Raw genomic sequence first — 20,252 nt, forward strand, 5'->3', positions numbered from 1 at the left:
ATTGTAAAATGATTATAAATCAATAAAAAATGTCAAAATCAATCAATCAATCAATCAATCGGTAGACTCTGAGGAAAGCAGATTTCCTGCCCTGCTGTGGGTGGGTCTCATCCAATCAGTTAAAGGCCTGAAAAGAACAAAAGACTGATCTTTCCCAAGCAATATTAAATTTTAACAGCAGGCAACCTTCAGACTTGAACTGCAACATCGGCTCCTCCTATGTCTCCAGCCTGCCAGCTTACCCTGTAGATTGGTAGATTTTGGACTTGCTAGCCTTCCTAATCATACAATCCAAATCCTTAAAATAAATCTGTCTATATATACACCTCCTGTTGGATCTCCTATTGGAGAACCCTGGCAAATACACCTTTTCTATGCCCATAAGAAGGATGTGGAAGAGCTAAGGAAAGCCAACAGATTGAAATGAGTGGATTGGACAGGGAAGTTGCAGGCTGAGCTGGGTGAACTGGCCACTTGAGGGATGGTGGGACTGCAGAAAACTCAGCAGAAGCATTGAGGACAGATGTGACAGAGGCCAACGTCCTGGGGAACTACAGTAAGTCACATATAGAGAAGGCCAGAGCAGAATGGAGACAGAGCAAAACCAAGAGGCTCTCCTTACCGTTGGTAAGAATCTCCTTGGACTTTGAGTCAGCTTCAGGTAGGTCAGAAAGATGAAGAATCTATGGGGTATTGAACTTAATATGATTGATATGCAAACCTCAGCTTGTCCATGCCTCTGGGAGATTGCAATCTCATCATCAGAGTGGTCTCATATATCTCTTCACACTGCTTTTCCCCCCAAGTAGGTTTTATTCTATCCTAAGCTCTCCCCATAGGGTTAAAAAGCTGGCTTCTAAGCACCCCAAACCTAAGTTCTCCTGATAACTCACATATAACAAATCTCAAGAAAACAGATTTTACTGTTTGGGTCACATGCCTACCTGTGACTTGACTACTGCGTCCAGAGCTAAGCGGTACTCTGATGGGCCAAGTCTAGGCCCAGAATCCACCCTTCAATAGGCAGGAGTGAGGGGGAGAGTCAGGAGTCAAGGGTGGTCTCACCAAACCAGATAGGGTGGGATTCCATCAAGAATGAGGAGTTCATCCCCAAAAGAGATGAGGGGATGCTGGAGAAACAAAAACAGCATACATCAACCTCATGGAAGGAGAGCAAAAGAATTAATAAAGTAGTACTTTTTCTGGCCTAAAAATTCTCATATAAAAACCATTAAAACAGAAAATCATTAAAGTTCACGATACCTGAAAAGTCATACTCGTTTGCTCAGTCATTAATCCATGTATTTACTCAGCAGACATTTGCAGACTTATATGCAGAACAAGCATGACTGAATGTCTTGTAACCTATGGTGAAGAAGAATATGAGAACAAATGTATGTATATTCCTATGTGACGGAAGTATTGTGCTGTACACCAGAAATTGACACAACATTGTAAACTAACTGCACTTCAATAAAAATAAATTTTTAAAAAAATGACTGAAGTCCATGATCCCCACTTTGAGGCGCTCACCAGTTCAACTGTGGATAATCAAGCATTCATATACATAAATTCTGCCTCACAGTGCCCAGTACTAAAAAGGTGGCATGAACAAAGTAATGTAGGTGCACTCAGGACCCGTCAGGCCTCTGTGGTGGGGAAGAGGAAACCACTTACAGACAGATGCTCTCTGAGCTGAGCTGGTAAGAATGTCAGCCCCCAGGGACTGGTCAATGGATTCAGTACTTTGTAGAGCTCTGGAAATGGCAACCCACACCTCCAGGGAGAATTAGAGGAAAACCCCAGATGGAATCCCTAACATCCTTATGGTGTGCTTTTTATTTCAAACCATTGTGTAGTTGTGCTTTACACTGGGAGTTAGTAAGGTGGTAAGGGAAGCAGATGTTAGTCGACAGTGTTTAGGCTTGGCTGATATTAGGCAAGAAAAATGGAAAATGGAGGAAGTGATCATATAATTAAAACAAGTACATCACTTAAGCTGAGTCATAAAATCACAGTTATGCCTTGCCTAAAGCAAAACAAAAATAGAAAACAAATTAAGCAGGAGATTCTACTGAGTAGCTCCTGAGTGTAAGCCACAGCATCACATGCTATCAAAGAAAAATTTTAAAGCATGAAGTATGGGACATTCCCTCTATAGAGGTATTGTATTTTCTGTCTGGAAATGAAATGTATACATGCGAATAAATAGGTTAGGCAATCAAGCCATGAATGACAAAGGCCCAAAGGAGTGACACTGATGGCAAGGGTCAAATCTCTGGGGCTGCTAAAATTTAGAGAATGAAGAAATTAGAGAATAAGAGGACAACATGGAAAAAGAAGATTTAACTGGACATTGAAGTAGGGATAGTCTTATTCAGTAAGTGGTTTGATTTACAAAAAATTATCTTTATATATAATTTTTCAGGAATAGAACTATTCCATAAAGTGAAATGATTCTACATTTTATATGAAATATTTCTATCTATGTTTAGTATGTATATTAGAATATGGAAAATATTATCCAGAATTTGGATACCCACATACCTGGGATTTAATAATACAAAAAACATTCTGTTAAAGTCTCTGCAAAGAGATGACATTGAAAAGTAATTAGTGAACTCTCTGATTTACACGTAGATTGAGTAAAATAGGAACTCAAACTTTCATTTTTGCTGATGAGAATGTAAAATAGCACAACCACTTCAGAAAACTGTTTACAAAGTTATATATATAAAGTAAAAAATGCTCATTATTAAGTTAAAAATGCTCATACCCTATATTCCAGCAGTTCTACTTCCAAGAAGAATGAAAGCACATGTCTACTGAAACACTTGCACAAGAAGTCTTCATAGTAGATTTATTCATAATGGCCCAAACTGGAAATAATCCAAATGCCTGTCAACTGAATAGACAAATAAATAATGGTATAAGTACTCCTGAGCCCTTAAAAAGAATGAGCTACAGATACATGCAACGACATGGATGAATCTCACAAACATTATGTTGAGCAATACAAAGTACTTTTAAGTGGTTGGTTTATATGAAATTCAGGGACAAGTAAGTGTAATCTATGTGATAGAAATCAGAGCAGTGGTTGTCTACCATGGTAAGGATTAATTGGATGGAGACATTAAGGAACTTTCTAGAGTGACAGGCTCATAGGTACATGGATAAATACAGTTATCAAAGCTCATTAAATTGTACTCTTAAAATCTGTTCATGTAACTATATGTAAATTTTACCACAATGAAAGCATAATCTTACAGGTTAGATTTTAAAACTCATAAGATATACTTTGAAGCTTTTTTTTTTTGTAAGTGGGTAACATTTCCACCTTATGTGTTGCTTGAATTCTAAATTTCCTGTGGACTCTTCATTTTTTATACCCTACTGTAAACCTGTGTGATTTCTTCAGAAGCCAGAAATTATATAAAACCACTTTTTTTCAAAGCCTATGACTTAATAAGATTTAAAAGATGCATTTGAATAATGAAGTCAGGTGTTAAGGGTAAAACTGGTGACTTGAGAGCTATTGACATTTTTGTCTTGATAAGGTTGGAATATGAATACTAAAAAACTGAGAATTTAGTAAAGAAAAACTAAGTCTAAAATAATAGTTTCTACCTATGAAATTCTGTTTTTCACTACTATATTGATTTTATTTTATAAGATTTCCTATTTGGACACGATCATTCTATTACCAGATACAAATACTGATCTCTAGTCATCCAAGGACCTAAATTCTTTTATTACTATAACAACTTTCTAAACACTAAAGACACACCACAAGTTTAATTCAATAAGGATAGAGAAATAATTTACAAAGGGGGTGAGAGTGAGGAAGAAGAAAAGAAAAGGGGAATTATCAAAATCTATGGTATCAAAAAATTACCTATTGTTTTAATAAACATATTTATTTAAAAGTTTGACTGAATCTTTGTGGTCAGGCAAGCTTCAGTCTGTGATTCTCAAAAGCTGTGATTCTCAACTGGTGTGGTGGAGAAAGACAGAAAGCACCCTGTTTTTAAAGGGCTTTCTCAGGTTTGAGGGGCAGATGGGATTTTCATGTTTACTGAGAGAGATCATGGGATGATAAAGTTATGAGACACTGCAGTGGAGAACATAAAGGAAATACAGCACATAACTCTACCCTTAGTCTCTCTGGGACTCTTGAGTTACAGCCAGAATTATATAAGCCCATTTACCATTACAGACCATAACTAGTCAGACAGCCCACCATGACAGCCATGACTGCAGAAAAGTTCCATCACTGTGACATTCACTTGGAAAAATCACCCTGTAGTAACTTGAATCAACTTCTTCACAAGGTTTCAGAAGACTGTTGTCATTTAAAAGAAATTGGTTTCATTTCCCAGTCTTAACTTCTTAGTTTTTTTCATTTACTATATACTTCCTTTAAGGGATTTGGGTTGGGTTGACCTCAAGTGAACGATGGAGAAACAAAATCTCAATTGTCATAGGGAAAAAGGAAGTGACAGGGGTGAGTCCAGTATTTTCATTTTTAAAAGTAAAGTGAATTCAGAATGTCTGTTTCACCCCCAGATAATTAAGATGTCATTCCTCCTATGAACCTTCATGGCATTATCATCTATAGCAGTCATTTGGAACCAAGCATATTGCTTTTGGTCTATCATTATGACCAAATTATAAGACTCTTTAAGGTAGGAGAATTTCCCCGGGGGACAGTGCAAAGGATAAAATTTTGTCACTTTTCTGGCTACGACATTCATACAGGAGTAGAGCAACATACAACAATGATCTAAGTACCCTGACTAATCTCTCATTTCTCATAATGAGTCTACCTCATCTAAAAGATATTCTGCATACTTCCTTGAACAACGAACTCTAGAAGGCAAGTCAAGAGATACTCTCAAAACTTCTCAAAACAATTATTTAAAGACTGTAAGAATTCCATTTGGAAACAGATTTTCTATTACTTTTGTCTGAAAATAAGTGTCTGATCTGTAATGTTTATTTCTGTGACTATGTATCTATTGCTGATAAAATAGTAAACAACATACAATGTAAGACTTTTTCTCCTTAAATACCAACAGCCTATCTCAGTTTCAGATTTACTATGTCATGGCAAATGCTTCCAGGAAACTTGGTCATAAAGAAATTGGAGAAAATCAACCACTTGATTTAAAATGCATATTAAAACAACTGAGCGTGGCATGCTAAGCAATGAGAAAGAGAACCATAGATATATCACCTGCCCCAGATGGAATCTAGTTAACATCCTACATGTTGCTAGGTCTAAAAGATGTTCATTTCAGCCCATAGGATAAATATCAAACACAAGAGTAAGATACATGTATCACATGTTAGCAAACGCAAGGTGAATGTGAAGGTTGGAAATTTGGTAGAAGGGAATTGCAGATTTGCTTATTAGGATCAAAACTAATGCTCTGTTCAGATTACCAGTAATACACTGTTTCACTTCCCATTTGTCTTTTCAAGCTCCAAAAATGACTTATGTGTAGGAGAGTTAACTAGATGGAGATCTGGATGCCAGATCTCTTTCTGCCATTGGGGCTGGAGGCGAGAAAGAATGTGGAGACTGCTTTAGAGGTAGAGTGGGCTGATGTGATCAATCACTGGACAGATAAAACTAAGAACACTGGGGGACCAATGGAGATACTGGGGTTCAGGTAGAATAAAGGCAGGACAGTGCACGCTTTAGAGTTAGGCATACCCGAGGGTGAATCCTGTTAAGTCACTCACTATGCAACCTCTGGCAATTTGCTTGACATCTGTGAACCTCATTTGTAAAAAGCAGAGAAGGAACTACCATACAGGGATGTTGAAGGGATTGAATATGATCATGTATGTAAGGTCTACCTGTTACATAGTCAGTGCTCAGTAAATATTTATTCCTTTCCCTTCTTCTACAAAAATAGATATTAGGGTCCGTACTTTCCAGTTTTGAAAACTCTTTAATTTAGCATATAAAGTACAATATCAGCACTGAGAAAAATCAGTGCCTGCTACAACACTGCATTTTCAGAATGTTAACTGTTTACTTTGTCATGCTTACTAATGTTTACTTGGCATAAAGGCAACAATTATATAAATATTGAATAGTACATGTAGTAGTAATTGACTTACTACAGCTTCATTCCATTTAATAAATTTTCAGTGACTTATCATTATTGCCTGCTCCAGAGAAATTATAAAATAATCAAGCCACAGTCCCCACCCCCTAGAAACTGCTAGTATGTGTCCAAGAGGTCAGCATTAGTACATGTGACATGTGTTCTGATGAATCTTATAGTTATCTTTAAGTCAACCTCTCTCCAAATACAAGATGCTGTGGTATTGAGTTTGAACTTCATAGCCAGTTTTATCATTTTTTGATTATTTTTTAGACATCCAGACACAGTTTGATTAGTTTAGATTGATTTTTGTAATAGAAAGAACAAATCACTCTCACTTGTCAAAATATGAATCCGCATCTACTTTTTGCAAAAGATGTAAGGAGATAAGATCTATTTTTCTTAGATATGTATAATATTTAAATATAGATTTTTTCCCTTTGTATGTTTCTCCACCACTTCTACATTTTGAAGAGAAAAAAAAAAGTGCAGGCTTTCTGCCTGACCACAAGATCAACCACTACAAGACGAAAAATGGGTGGTATTAAGGGTGCAGCCATCTGCTTGCCACTGGCTCTTGGTGAGACAAGTGAAGCTAATTAACAACCCCACCCCCACACTACCCATGCTTCCACCAGCTGGCTGGCCTCCCCTTCCCTCTTTCACCAGCTTCTTTCTGTATTCTCTGGCTTAGGGAGGTCAGAGACGTTTGCCTGTCCTGGGAAGCAACAACAGTGAGCTTCAGCGACAGCCTGGGCCATGAATTTCTAAAATTTGAAAGGAAATTACGCAAACTACCTCCCCCACTCCCACCAACAATCTTCTCTTTCACTGATCAGATCTTCCTCAAAACATCTTTTTCACCCTGGCCAGGAAAATTGGGAGGTCTGGAATCCAATCTATTTTATAATTGACAATTATCTGAGAGGCAAGTACCTAATTCCCACACTGAGTCTCTCTCATCAAGTTCACCTTCGTTTTAGGGGCAGAAATGGGATACCCAGTCACTAAGTAAATATACATTTCACCGTAAAGCCACAGGAAATGATGAGGGGGTAAACTTAATGTGAAACGGCCGTGACAGCTCGTAAGTTATTACTCATTAAAAAGATGTCAGATACACAGGACATCAGTGAAGCAAAGATTTTGAGACTTTGAAGAATAAACAGAGTGAGACTTCTAACTGGTAAATACAGACTAGCTATTAACACACAAGAAATATGATTCTATTTACCTGAGAAATAATGTAGTCTGGATAAACTGATATTTCACTAACAAAAATCCTTGTTAACCTTGGATTTGGTTATACAAATAGCAGTATTTTCCCCCTGTACTTCCCTGTACTTCTTGGTCAGACTTTTTTTTTCTTTTTCTACCTTGTAAACTAATACAAGCTATATACTGTTTAGAAAAGAAAATCTAACTGTTTCAGTTTAAAAGAAGAAAGACAATAGAAAACAACCTTTGAAAATTACAAACTGCAAATATTGGGTCAGAATAAGAATTTGATTAGAATCTCGGGGATAAGCTGTAGTTACACTTAATATGAAAAGACTTGCCCCATAGTTATATTTCAACACAACAATGTTAACTTGAAAAAGACAAAAATACTGTGAGGTTTTGATGTCAGAATTTTTACCTTACTAAAAGAACTTGCTGAAAGAAATTGCCCAAGTGTATCTTTTTATTTTAATAACAGAAGGAAAAAGAGGCCAACAAACCAGTTCAGAGTATTTTTTAAAGCTGGATAAAATTAAGCTGTGACTCAGATCTGTACAGAACAGCAGATGCTTCCTACCTGTAGGAGACATCTGTAACTTTTTTGGTTGCTTGCTCTGAACTGTCTTCCTATGTTTGGGGAATTCCTAACCATTTGAGTCTTAGCAAGAGACAGCCTCTCACTCTAGATGCTAAAAAAGCCAGCCAGTCATTTCTTTTGCAGGCTTAGGTTTAGCCAACCAGGTGCAGGAGCTCCAGAATTCGACATAAACCAATGGGAAGATTGGCGAATCCATTCTGGTAGCAACATCCAATTTCCAAAGGCACTGGGGACAGAGCACTGTCCTACATGCAGGGTTTATGGGGATAGGAGCTACAGAATCTACTCTTGCTCGGAACACTAATGAACTTCCCAGACAAGTTCCCAAGACACGCCCCGCAGCGTGTAGCCTCCTTTGACCTAGGGCCTCAAGCCTTCCTACCATTCTGCATGCTACGCAGTATGTTTTCAGCATTTTCCTTCTCTGCTTAAGTTAGAATTCACTTCTGTTGCTTGCAGCCAAGAACCCTAAGGGACACAGAGCCTCTGGCATCGTGACTTAGAATTTACAAGAGAGAAACCAGTGAATGGAGTATAATTTCTCTTATAAGCTATCAGCTGCCCCTAAAAGAGTTGAAGGTAAGTTCATTAATGAAGAGATATGTGTATATTTTCCTTTAATGTAAGACAAGGACATCAGTCTGGGATACATGGGGCAAGGCCAGTTGCGGTGATAATCTAGAAACAAGGATGGGAAATCTTATCCTCTTATCTAGGTCCAGGCCTAGATAACTTACACCGCTTAAAAATGCAGGAGCACAAAGCTGTATTCACTTTACAAAAACATAAAACAAAATAACGTACATTAAACACATGAAAATGTTTGCCAGTGGGAGTTGGAAATAGGAGTGGGGAGTGGAGATAAAAGGGAACGGTTGAGGGGAAGGTATAGCTCAGAGGTAGCTGGTAGTGGCTAGGCATGCGCTGGTTCAATCCCCAGTACTGCCACAAACAAACAAACAAACAAACAAACAAACAAACAAATAAACGTAATTACCTTCCCCCGGGGGGGGGGGAGAAAAGGAATAGCTGAATAAACTCACGCAAAATGCAGGGCCTCTATTTGAAGACATCTGGTCCACATATTTGGTGCCACTTCCTCTGCCCCTGAGATCTCCAGAAGAGAAAGAAACTCCAGCTGACCCTCCTTTCAGCTTGGCAAGAAGCAGAGCAGAACAGAGCCTGAAGGTTTTGATGGGATTCACCACGAGGCTGATGCTCCCAGCTCAGGTAAAAACAGGCAGCAGGGGGTTGTAAGAATGCCTGGGTGGGGAATTGTGGCAGAGTATGATGATATCAAACACCCTATTTCATAAACAAAACTCTTTAAGTCTAGACCTAATAATGATACCATTGCAATTTTGTAAGCTGTTTTGTTTAGGGAGATAAAAAAGTTTGGAAATAGATGGTGGTGATGGTTGCACAACATCATGAATGTAATTAATGGCACTGAATTGTACGCTTAAAATGGTGAAGATGGCAAATTTTGTTAAATATCCTTTACCACTACCTAAAAATATTAATAATGTAACATACCAAAACCCACTGAATTGTTCACTTTAAATGGGTGAATTGTATCTTATGTGAATTATACCTCAACAAAGCAGTTAAAAATTATTCTAAGTGTTTAGTGATCTTCACTTTTAAACATTTGGCACCTGGTGCTGAACACTGCAACCTTTTGGGAACTGAGAAACTGTCCCTCCTGTCTAATGGATCACTTCCCTTTCCCAGCACATTAGATGCATGTATCAGGGACAATAGTAATACGAACATCCCAAGGTTTGGAATACATCACGAGTTTATCACTGAAAAGAAATAAAATGTAGTAAATATCAAGAATCTAGCATAGATAGACACCCTCACCTAGAGATTTGGCAGCCCTGTCAGAGGGAAGTTGAGAATATTCAAGTTACTTGCTGGTAACACTTTTTTTCTTTTTTAAAATCTATGAAGGTTAAATGAGAAGCCGCTGGCTTCAGGTCCACAAAATGTCAGACAACATCTTTGAAAGCTCCCAAAACTGGATCAGCCGCAGCTGGAAGGGTCAGAGCTGCGACAGGCGCCCAGGCCAAACCTCACAGCTGCGCAGCGTAGCTTCTTCATTTCTGGACCGGTTCCTGTATTTGCCCTGGCCATTCCTCTGTCCCTGCCATCAATCATGCTGTTCCCTACATCTGGAATGTCTTTTCCACTTACCAGCAGGTGCCCCAATTCCACCAATCACTCAAGGTTCAGCCAAAATAGCATTCTCTCCCTTCTCCAGCTGGAAAGTCACGTTCGGATCGAACCAAATTGATTTCAAAGTGAGGATTGCATCTGATTTGAACAAATAAATGACAATATTTTTTACATTATTGTGAAAAGGTAAACCTAGAATGGGTATTAAATTACATAATTATTACTCATTTGTTAGGCATGATAATGGCACAGGTGTGGGGTGTGTACGTATCTATAAATACTTATGCATTAGACGTCCATAGTGAAGTATTCAAGGATGAAATTATGTCATGTGTACTTTTTAAATTTGCTTTAGAATACTGACGAAAAACTAAAAGTGGGAAGGATAGGTGAAACAAGATTGGCAAAATGTTGCTAGGTGTTGAAGCTGGATAATGGATATACAAGGTTCATTGTGCTATTCTTACTACCTTTGCATATATTTGAAAACTTCCAGAATAAAGTTTTTTTAAAGTAAAAAAACAAACCAAAAAAAGCCAAAGTGATGATTGCAGACACACCTCTCAGATATTTTTGACCAGGTAGGGGGTTGGAGGTGGAGATCACAAGTGTAACATGACTCTAATTGCTGGCATGGGAAGACCAGCAAAATCATGTTGAGAAGGGAAAATACCATCCCTATGGCTCCCTACTGTCCTACAAGTTTAGACCTCTTAGATCACCTAAGGATCTTCTTTCAATATCAAAGGAGGCATTTTAAAATAATTATTCATGTAGTGTAGCTAGTGATTTTAACATCTTAATTCAAGGTAATGACCTTTCTTTACAAATTAGTCTTCTATAATTATTATGGTAAAACACCTTGTATACACATTTTTTCTCTCCTGGTGTGACATTTAACTTTTGTTGAATTACTCTTAAATGCTTATGTTAGTGGCTCCCAAGGAAATAATTGCATTACCTGGAGCAGTTGCTTCCAAATCTTTTAAAAGTCACAAGCATAGAAAATAATTTTTAATTTGGGAACACAGAAGCAAAAGGCTGAGTCAACCACATCCCCAATTCCTCTGCACAGGGAGCATATTTATTTATTTATTCAATCATCCATCCATCCCCTTGTCCATCCATTCCTTTTTATCTCCATTCCCCACTCCCAGAGGCAACCATTTTGACGTGTTTACTGTATATTATTTTGTTTTCTGTATTATTGTAAAGTGTAGCGTTATTTTGTACTCCTGCATTTTTAATTTGTGTGACATCAGGTTGCAGATCTCATTCCATTTCTTCCTTCATTCCCTCAGCACGGGACCCACACTGTTGCTGAGTGCACATCTAGTCTTTTACACAGGACTTCATGGTGGCCATCGCCTACATGAGCACCCACCCCAGCGAGGGGCACCCTGACTGCAGCAGCTCCCTGGGTCCGCAGACCCCACCATGATGAATACCCTCCTACATGCCCCCTTATGGACCTGGGAGGGAACGGCCGGATCATAGAGTACATAGACATTCATCATGACTACGTACCCTCTATTGCTCTGTAGACTACACTCCTCTAAAAGCTGTATATAAGGTTTCCTAGAGGCCTACGGTGCCACCAGCATTTGGCATGAAAAGGAGAATATCTGTAAAGCACACTGGGGAGAAAAGATGAGGCTGCTCCTTGGAAGAAAATAGGCCTCTGAACTCCTGCAGCCTCATCCCTGCAGCCTCCCTGGGGCAGAAGCATCAACACCTTGGGGCCCATAACCCATTTCGAGGCATTTCTCTGCACCAGGACACAGAGAAGGAAACGCCAGGGTAGGATGCCCTCCATCCCTACCTCCCACCACCTTCTTAAAAAAATTAACTCAATGCTCAGGATTATGTGGAATGAGAAAAACTACTGTTAAATTTCTCAGGGTGGGACCTACTGTTCCGCCTCCCCGGAGGTGTGAAGGTGTCTACCAGGAGAAGAACCAAGGGTCACCACCAGCAGCCACCAACACTTCCAGCACTCATTCCCGTTGCCACTGATGCTGTTGCTTTCCATCCTGCCACAGTCCTGGAACCAAACATTGTTATTTCCAGTTTAAGGGAGAAGTAAACACTGAGGACGTGACACAGGTAGGGCCTCACAGCAGAGGGTCTGAGGGGCAACTGGAACCTAGGCCTGCTTGACTGCAAACCACAATTTCTTTGTATGTCCTCCTGGAAGATATTGCAAGAACAAAGGGTAGAAATAAGCCTGCAGGAGAAATTAACCCTGCTTCCTTGGGGAACCTGGGAGTGTCATGTGCAGAGCTAAAGGCTCCGGGACTGGGCTCTCCCAGGAATACTGCAGATTCCCAGGAAAGCATGGCTCCCTTTCTTTTGTCCTGTGACCCCAGGTTTCTGGAATTTTGGTCTGGCAGTTGAGATACAAACATGTAAACTTTGTTTGGAAAAATCTGATGATCTAAGAATCATGGAACTTGCTTGGATAGATTTTTTTCCTATTTGGTGTTTTGTTTTCCTCCAGAGGTGTGAAGTGAGTGACTAATATGTTTTCACAGTCTGCGCATTGAGGCTGACAGAGAGAGTAAAATAGGCACCTTTTCTATTACTAAAAAATGGAAAGGAAGGGGGAAAGTTTTTTTTTTACAGAATTATTTTAAAAATCCCAGTTGATGGGATGATAAGGAGATAAATAGCTCAAAAGATGACATCTTCGTTTATTCACATGAAATGTAAGGGTTTGTTGCAGTCTGGAGTGAGGATTTCCAGGACTCTCGTATATATTAAATTCCAGGAGAGGAAGAAACATTTGCTTATAGGTGTCTCTAGAAATGCAGACAGTTTATTAACCAGGCAGGAAGCTAATCTGCACATGCTTGGCCTATAGTTCAGAGTTTCTAACAACACCAGGAACTGAAGACAGAGTAGGTCTGACAACTCCCTTCCTAGTAGTGAAGTGTTCAAACCTGGGGTCATCGTAGGTGTGATGAGGCATTCTCTGGGTTTCCAGAAAAGCATTTTCACCTCAGGACTTGGAGAAGATGTATCACACCCAAAGTATCATATAGCCATGGGAAATACACTTAGGACATTTGTGTGGGACTTCAAACAAGGACAGGCTACTGAAATAGTGACTCGAACAGCTATATTTATGAGTACATAATTATAGGTAGTTAATTATGGTTTTCCATCTATATATTTAGAGAGATTGTAAATAGTACAATTTTGGGATGTGATGAAGGACAATGATGTCAAAATATATGTGCATATGTCTATATACATACACATATTCAAGATCAGAAGCCAATTAGTATCCATGGCATAGAACAAGAATGAGACATTTTTGGACCTTAAATCTCTTTTTAAATTCTATTTTAAAAGCTAATTAAATAAGAGATCTGTCCTTGTATGTTCATAGTAATTGCAAGTTGTTTGCCTCTCATATATCTCCCACTGCATAGTAAGATACCAAATTCATCCTATGTTTTCCATTGGTCACACCTCTGACTCATATCACTGCAGTAAGCCTTAATTTGTTTCTTACAAAGTCTTGAAAATAGAATATTAGGAAAGAACACATCATTTAATGTGTTCATCACTCATATGGAAAATAAACAAAGCTCATCTTTGATTGTAATATGTGCTTATAGTATTAAACTCAAGGTGTGGTGGGCAGTGGACTGCCCCCGTCTTCCTTAAGAACTTCCCACTGAGCCCAGGCAAGTGGGTTCTCCTAAGTGTTGTTTCTGTTGTGTGGTTCTTTCCTACAAGACTGGCTGATCAGTCCAGAGCAGAACCCAGAGCAAAGAGGGAAATCATTCTCTCTCTCCTACGAGTGGATATTTTGACCAAGAAGTGTTTGCAGCAGCAAGCACCCAAAGTCTCTGACTGTCTGGGCTCAGCGAGGTCCCCAGAGATGCCCTGGTTCTGCCCCTTGAAGGCCTGGTGCCCCCTCCCCACTGCGTTCAAGGCCATGCCCTAGCAGTCTCCCACAAGTGCCTCCACCCCTCACGTTTTTTCTCTTTTTTTGTTCAAGTTCTCTTTGTTTTTGTTCACTTGTAAACAGAGAAATCTCAATTTAACATAACACAACACACGTTTAATAAGATACTATTTCAGTGCTAATGTGGAATTTATGGTTTATGATAAAATGAAGATCATAGAGTCATCTTCCATCTAACTCTGTCCTATCTGAAGAACTCTGAATAGCCACAGCTGATGTGTTTAGAATGATGTGAAGTAAGTTAAAACAGCATCAGAGAAAATGGAATTTGTGGGGAAATGTAGAACTTGTTAACTTAAACACTAACTTCTTTTTTTTTTTGAGTAAAAACGTCTGTTTGATATTCTTTCAGTATCCCAGTCTCACCACCACTAAAAGCCATTCAATTTCTTATAACCAAAGGGAAATCTTGGTTTGGCTTAAGTGCCAGATATAAATGTTCTTGCTGACTGACTCAGGATGTAAAAGTCCTAAGTCATTACAGGCTAGTGAGGTTTCAAAAAAATTTAAACAGCAGGAAATAGAGCAGAACTCTTACCAACACATGCAGACTACAGTAGCAGCCACAAAATATGTAGTATCCTGTTCAGCCACATTCACTGGGCTGGATTATACTCTCTCATAGACCCAGTTAACTCTGAAAGAACTTAATAGGTATATATTGTTTAGAGTGGGAGTGAGCAGTGTAATTAAACCCATAGTCTTTAATTCTTCTCAAGTTCAGATGAAAGCAATGATTTCGGTTTTGTCTAACATATAGGGTGTGTCTCCAATTAAACTAAAATCGTAACAAGCACCTCTGGTTTCTTCTTCAGGATCTCTATCACGAAAACTAATGGTATGGTTCTGCTCCTCCCCCTCCCACCCCCGTTCTTCTGGAAGCAATTTTTTGAATTTCAATTATAATATTTTAATTTATTTATTTGACATATAGTTGATTTGCAATGTGTTAGTTTCTGGTGTACAGCAAAGTGATTCAGTTTTAGATATACATATATACACACTTTTTCATATTCTTTCCCATTATAGTTTATTATAAGATACGGAATACAGTTCCCCATGCTATCCCTCTATGTCGTTTATTTTATGTATAGTAGTTTGTATCTGGAAGCAGCCATATCTTGATGTACCTGAAAATCTCCATCCAGGGCACAGGTACACATCTGATCTCCTTTTTGCACAAAAAGAAATGGCCTAAAGCTGGGGACAGAGTTTGATAAGATAAGATGTGGTGACTTGGGTTAGAGTTCCAGTCTGTCCCTGTCTAGAACATCCTTTCATGGACTCCTGCCCCTCCCATCAATTAACTGAGGTTCTTTCTCACTCAAGTGATTGTTTATAAGAGAAGATACTAAAAGAATTCCCAGACCTGCGCTTTTGTAAAGATGTCTAATAATACCACACCTTCCCTAGTCTAAATGAGAAATTCAGACATGTCCTAGGGGTCTCCTGGTTAAGTTCACTAATGAGTCTTATTGTCAGCCCAAAGTGACAATTTTCAGCACACTGTGCATGAGTCCTTGAGTGCCAGAACACTGTCCAATTCATCTTTGCATCCCTAGCACCTACCATCATGTGGGCTATTGGGAAGCTCAGTAAGTATTTGTTAAATAAGCATATCTTCTTTGTCTTTCCTACTAGAACTTAGCTCTCAGTGGGAGTAAGACTCAACGTTAGATTCCATACAGGTCAGACAAATTTCATGCACAAGGAAAGACCTTAAGACATATCCCAATATGTATTTATCAAATTAAAGAAAAAATAGTAAGTTTGGCAAACACAAAGAGATTTTAAATACAGAGTCTTCAGGCAAACTGGAGGGCCTGAACAAGGCATATAAAAAGACCACTCAAAAACTCAAGACTTTGCTCTAGGAACCAGGTGACTGGCCCCCAAAGCAAGCCCCAGAAGGGGAAAACCAAGCTGGGCTGAGGATTTTCAGGAAAGCTTCAAAAGAAAGATGGAACCCACTGGAACTGCAATGACTGGGTGAGAGGCAGACGAAGCCAGCCACTCCCACCTCCCCAGGGCCTCAGAAATAGTCACCACTCCCACTCTTCAGTTGGATGTTGAGTCAAACCAAAACTGACATGAAAGCTAATAGGCTTTCCCTCCTCTTTCTTTTTGCATCTAAGGCATAACAGGGAAAATACAAAGACAACAAAAACTTTTGTAATAAAATTGTGCTTGAAGGAGTGACTTATTTATTATCTTTGGCAAGTGTCCACTGAAGGGTCTAACACTGCATCTCTCCCTCCCCGTGATTTGTGTGAGAGGAGGCAGGTAGCAGAAGGTGATTTCATTCCTTCTCTGCATAAGCTTTCACTCGTCTGCCTCTGAAAATAATTCTTTATCTGGGGTTTAAGTGGGGCCAGGTCTAATGGAATCTCAAATGTGAAATTTTTATTTTTTTAAGAAGAAAACAAGAAACAAAAACCCAATACAGCAAAGGCCATTGATTTGTACACTTTAAAATGGTTAATAATTAAGTTCATGTTATATGAATTTTACCTCAATTAAAAAAAAATGAATCAAGCAACCTTAATTTGCAGTTAAAGTCTTTCCAAGGCCATGAAATTTGTCCATCCTGCTTTGTGTTTGTAAAGGGCTGGACCTGTCCAAAAGGAATTTAGCACCTTGAGGAGTCCTGGGCTCAGAATCTGAGTTAAAATCCCAGCTCTGCTTCGTCTTGGGGACCCTTTAACCTCTCTATGCCTTTAAAAAAAAAAATCGTCGTCATCGTCGTCGTCATCATCGTCATCATCATCATCCAGGATTGGAATATCTTGTCACCTAAGTCTCTTCCAGAAGTAAACCGTCTGATTTAAAAGCAAGAGGCATCTACATCTTTATTGCTATCTTCCACAAGAGCTCCTTTCACATTTCATCACTCAGTGTAGAGGCCCAGTGACGGGACACAAGCCCCGAAACCCAAGCAAATCGTTTTCCCTGGATCTCTCCTTACGTAGACGCACATTCACTGAAAAGAACAACAAATTAACACATTCCAAGACACAAAAATAAATACAACCTAAGTCTGCTCCCAAGAAGTGAGCAGTCTATTGACCATTACGTAAACATTTACAAAAGGACAAATCACAGCACAGCCAGGGAAACGCAGTGATCAGAGCAGGAGTAGAGCGCGGTGAAAGCTGGGGAAGGAGGTGGACCCCGCGGACATAGCAGCGCGGGAGGCCGGCGGGGCTGAGCACTCCCGCGCAGGCGGGGCGGGGCGGGTGAGCAGGTGCGCTGTGGGCAACAGCCCCGTAAGCACCATTATTCTTCCCATCTGACCTAAGAGCAGCTCAGGCTTGGCAGCGGACACAGAGATCCCCACGATGTTCTTAATTACAAAGAGAAAATTAGTTACCTTACGGTGGAGAAAATTGGAAAACAGCTTCTTATCCAAGGATTATAGTTAAAAATCACTCGATAGGGAACAAATTGACATCATGTGTTTCCTGATCTAGTGCACTGAAAAATCTGTGGAATTTCTGCCCAAAGTACCAAATCTGATTTTAATCATAAGGAAGCACCAGGCTAACCCAAACTGAAGGACACTCCGCAAAGTAAATGACTAGGACGCTTTAAAAATACTGTCATGAATGGAAAAAAAAAAGCAACTGTTCCCGATTAAGAGTCTAAAGAGACATAACAATTGAAAATAATACATGATCTAGGATTTTCTTCTGCTATAAAGAAGAGTTTCTGACAATTGGAAAAATCTGAATAAGATCTGGAGCTTATCCAATAATATTGTATTGATGATAATCTCTTGATTTTGTGGTTACGTGAGAGAATGCTCTTATTTTTAGGAAATACACACTGAAGGGAGAAGTAAAGGGGCATCATGTCTGCAGGTTATTCTCAAGTATTTCCCCATAAAGTATGTGTATATGTGTAAGTGGAGGGGAAAAGAATAAAACAAATATGATAAAAATGATTATAAATCAATAAAAAATGTTAAAAAAACAAATATGATAAAATGTTAACATTTGTTAAATATGGGTGAAAGATATTTGGGAATTCAGTGTGCTATCACTGCAACTTAAAATTTGATTTTATACCAAAATTAAAAGATAGGGGAGAGGGAGAGAGTATAGCTCAGTGGTAAAGTGTATGCTTAGCATGTACAAGGTCCTGGGTTAAATCCCCAGTACCTCCACTAAAAATAAATAAATAAACCTAGTTAACTCCCCCAGCCCACCCCTACCGGAAAAAAAAAAGTTAGAGGAAAAAAAGAATTCAAATTGAGCCTGTTGATGCTAGAATACAAACCCAGATTGGTGTGATCAGGTTTTTGACTATTGGGTATTTACTGCTTCTCTATCTAGATCAACAATGTGAGACACCCTGGATTTTTTTTTAGATATAACTTACAAACTATAAAATTCTCTCTTTACCTGTATAATTCAGTGGGTTTTAGTTGTGCAGCCATCATCACTATTTCCAGAACACATTCATCATCTCCAAAAGAAACCTCCTACCCATTAGCAGTCACTTCTCATTCCCTTCCATCCTCAACACCTGGCAACTACTTTCTGCCTCTATAGAAGTCCCTATTCTCACCATTTCATTTAAACAGAATCATATAATACGTAGCCTTTCATGTCTGGCTTCTTTCACTTAGCATAATGTTTTTAAGATTCATCCATGTTGTAGCATCTATCAGTTCTCTCCATTTCTTTTAATTACTAAATAATATTCCATTGTATGGATATGCCACAGTTTATGCATCAGTTGATGCATATTTGGGGTTTTGGCTGTTGTGAGTAATGCTGCTATGAACATTCATGTACAAATTTTGGTGTGGTTGTATGTTTTCAATGCTCTTGGCTGTATACCTAGGAGTGAAATTGCTGGAACACGTAGTGTATTAGTTTGCTAGGGCTACCAGAACAAACCACAGACTAGGTGGCTTAAACAAAAGTTATTTTCTCACACTTCTGGAGGCTGGAAGTCTAAAATCAAGGTGTCGGCAGGTTTGGTTTCTTCTAAGGCTTCTCTCCTTGGCTTGCAGATGCATCCACAAGCAGAAAACTAACTTTTCTCTTGCTAAAATTGTTTACTTTTGATGACATATGTTCTAGGGTCTTATCATGTTAAAAAAAAAAAACTTGGGGAAAAGGGAAAGCAGGATGTGAGCATGGCAGAGAAAATTCCTCTCTTCCACATTTGGTTATTTGGTTATTAAAACTTAAAAACTTCTTTTCAGAGTCTTTATGACATTGGTGCTTTATAAGAGCCTGGTGGATTTTTCTTTAACTACAGAAATCCAGAGGTTGAAGAAATTTTAAGTTATTTTGATCTACATATATCTACATATATTAAATACCTTTTAAAGAGCTTTTAGCTTTTTTGACATAATAAAAGGTACTTTAAAGAAATCTATTTTAATAGATTTAATAGTTTCATTTGTTATTTTTGTGTTAAGTAGTGTGCATTTTTTGGCCTTACTTTCTGAAAGATAAGGTCTGAGTTATTCACTCACAAAGAGCCCGAAAGGGTTCATTAGAAACAGCTAAGAGCAAAGGTGGAGCATCCAACACAGCTGGGCAGGGCTGGCCCGCTGACACTACTGGCTGGTCTTCTGGTCCTGCTTGTCCTCAGGGTCAGGTTGGGACAAGCACTTTTCACCCTCAGCTACAGTGAATGGATCCAATCCATCCAGGACAGCATCATCCAGGGAGGTGTGTCTAAAAAGAGTTGTCAGAGAGAGCAAGTGGCCTGAGGCAGGTATTGGGACAGGTGCAGAGTCAGGGGAGTCAGATGCCTGAGGAGGTAAGAACAAGGAACGTGTCCAACAGAGCAGAGGAATGAGAAAGTTCTGGAGCCTAAAGCAGAGCTTTATGCTCTACTAATAGAATGTTGGTTGGGTAGGCTGAATGCTTTGAAACGTTCCAGAATAGAACACACAAGAAGAATAAGAAAGTTTAAATGACATTTGAGGTCAGTGTCACAAAACATGGAACAGAGCAGAGGCAGGTGGCTCCAACAAACCAAAATGAATTAGATTCAGTTATTTGAGAGAGCTGGTTCTAATAAATATTGAAAAATAGTGTTTAAGTAGGTTTAAAACTCTTGAACTTGGCTTAAGAGCTGGCATATGGGATTAAAGAAATGAGGATATTGGATATTTCTATTTAAAGTGTAA

General features: G+C 39.0%; 2 long non-coding RNA genes across 2 annotated transcripts; one reads left to right on the forward strand and one right to left on the reverse strand.

Annotated features, from left to right (window-relative positions):
• Nucleotides 1–970: 970 nt before the first annotated feature.
• On the reverse strand, nucleotides 971–10,220 carry LOC116278130 (uncharacterized). The gene is made up of 5 exons (XR_004187502.2): nucleotides 10,138–10,220; nucleotides 8,982–9,201; nucleotides 2,777–2,905; nucleotides 1,264–1,365; nucleotides 971–1,130 (listed from the first exon to the last, which is right to left on the reverse strand). It is a non-coding gene; the product is annotated as an uncharacterized lncRNA (long non-coding RNA).
• On the forward strand, nucleotides 8,331–12,572 carry LOC140689493 (uncharacterized). Its single transcript, XR_012064496.1, has 4 exons — nucleotides 8,331–8,517; nucleotides 8,993–9,168; nucleotides 9,895–10,305; nucleotides 11,421–12,572. It is a non-coding gene; the product is annotated as an uncharacterized lncRNA (long non-coding RNA).
• Nucleotides 12,573–20,252: the final 7,680 nt, after the last annotated feature.

Source organism: Vicugna pacos, chromosome 3 (genome assembly GCF_048564905.1).
Source record: "Vicugna pacos chromosome 3, VicPac4, whole genome shotgun sequence".
NCBI classification, from domain to species: Eukaryota; Metazoa; Chordata; class Mammalia; order Artiodactyla; family Camelidae; genus Vicugna; species Vicugna pacos.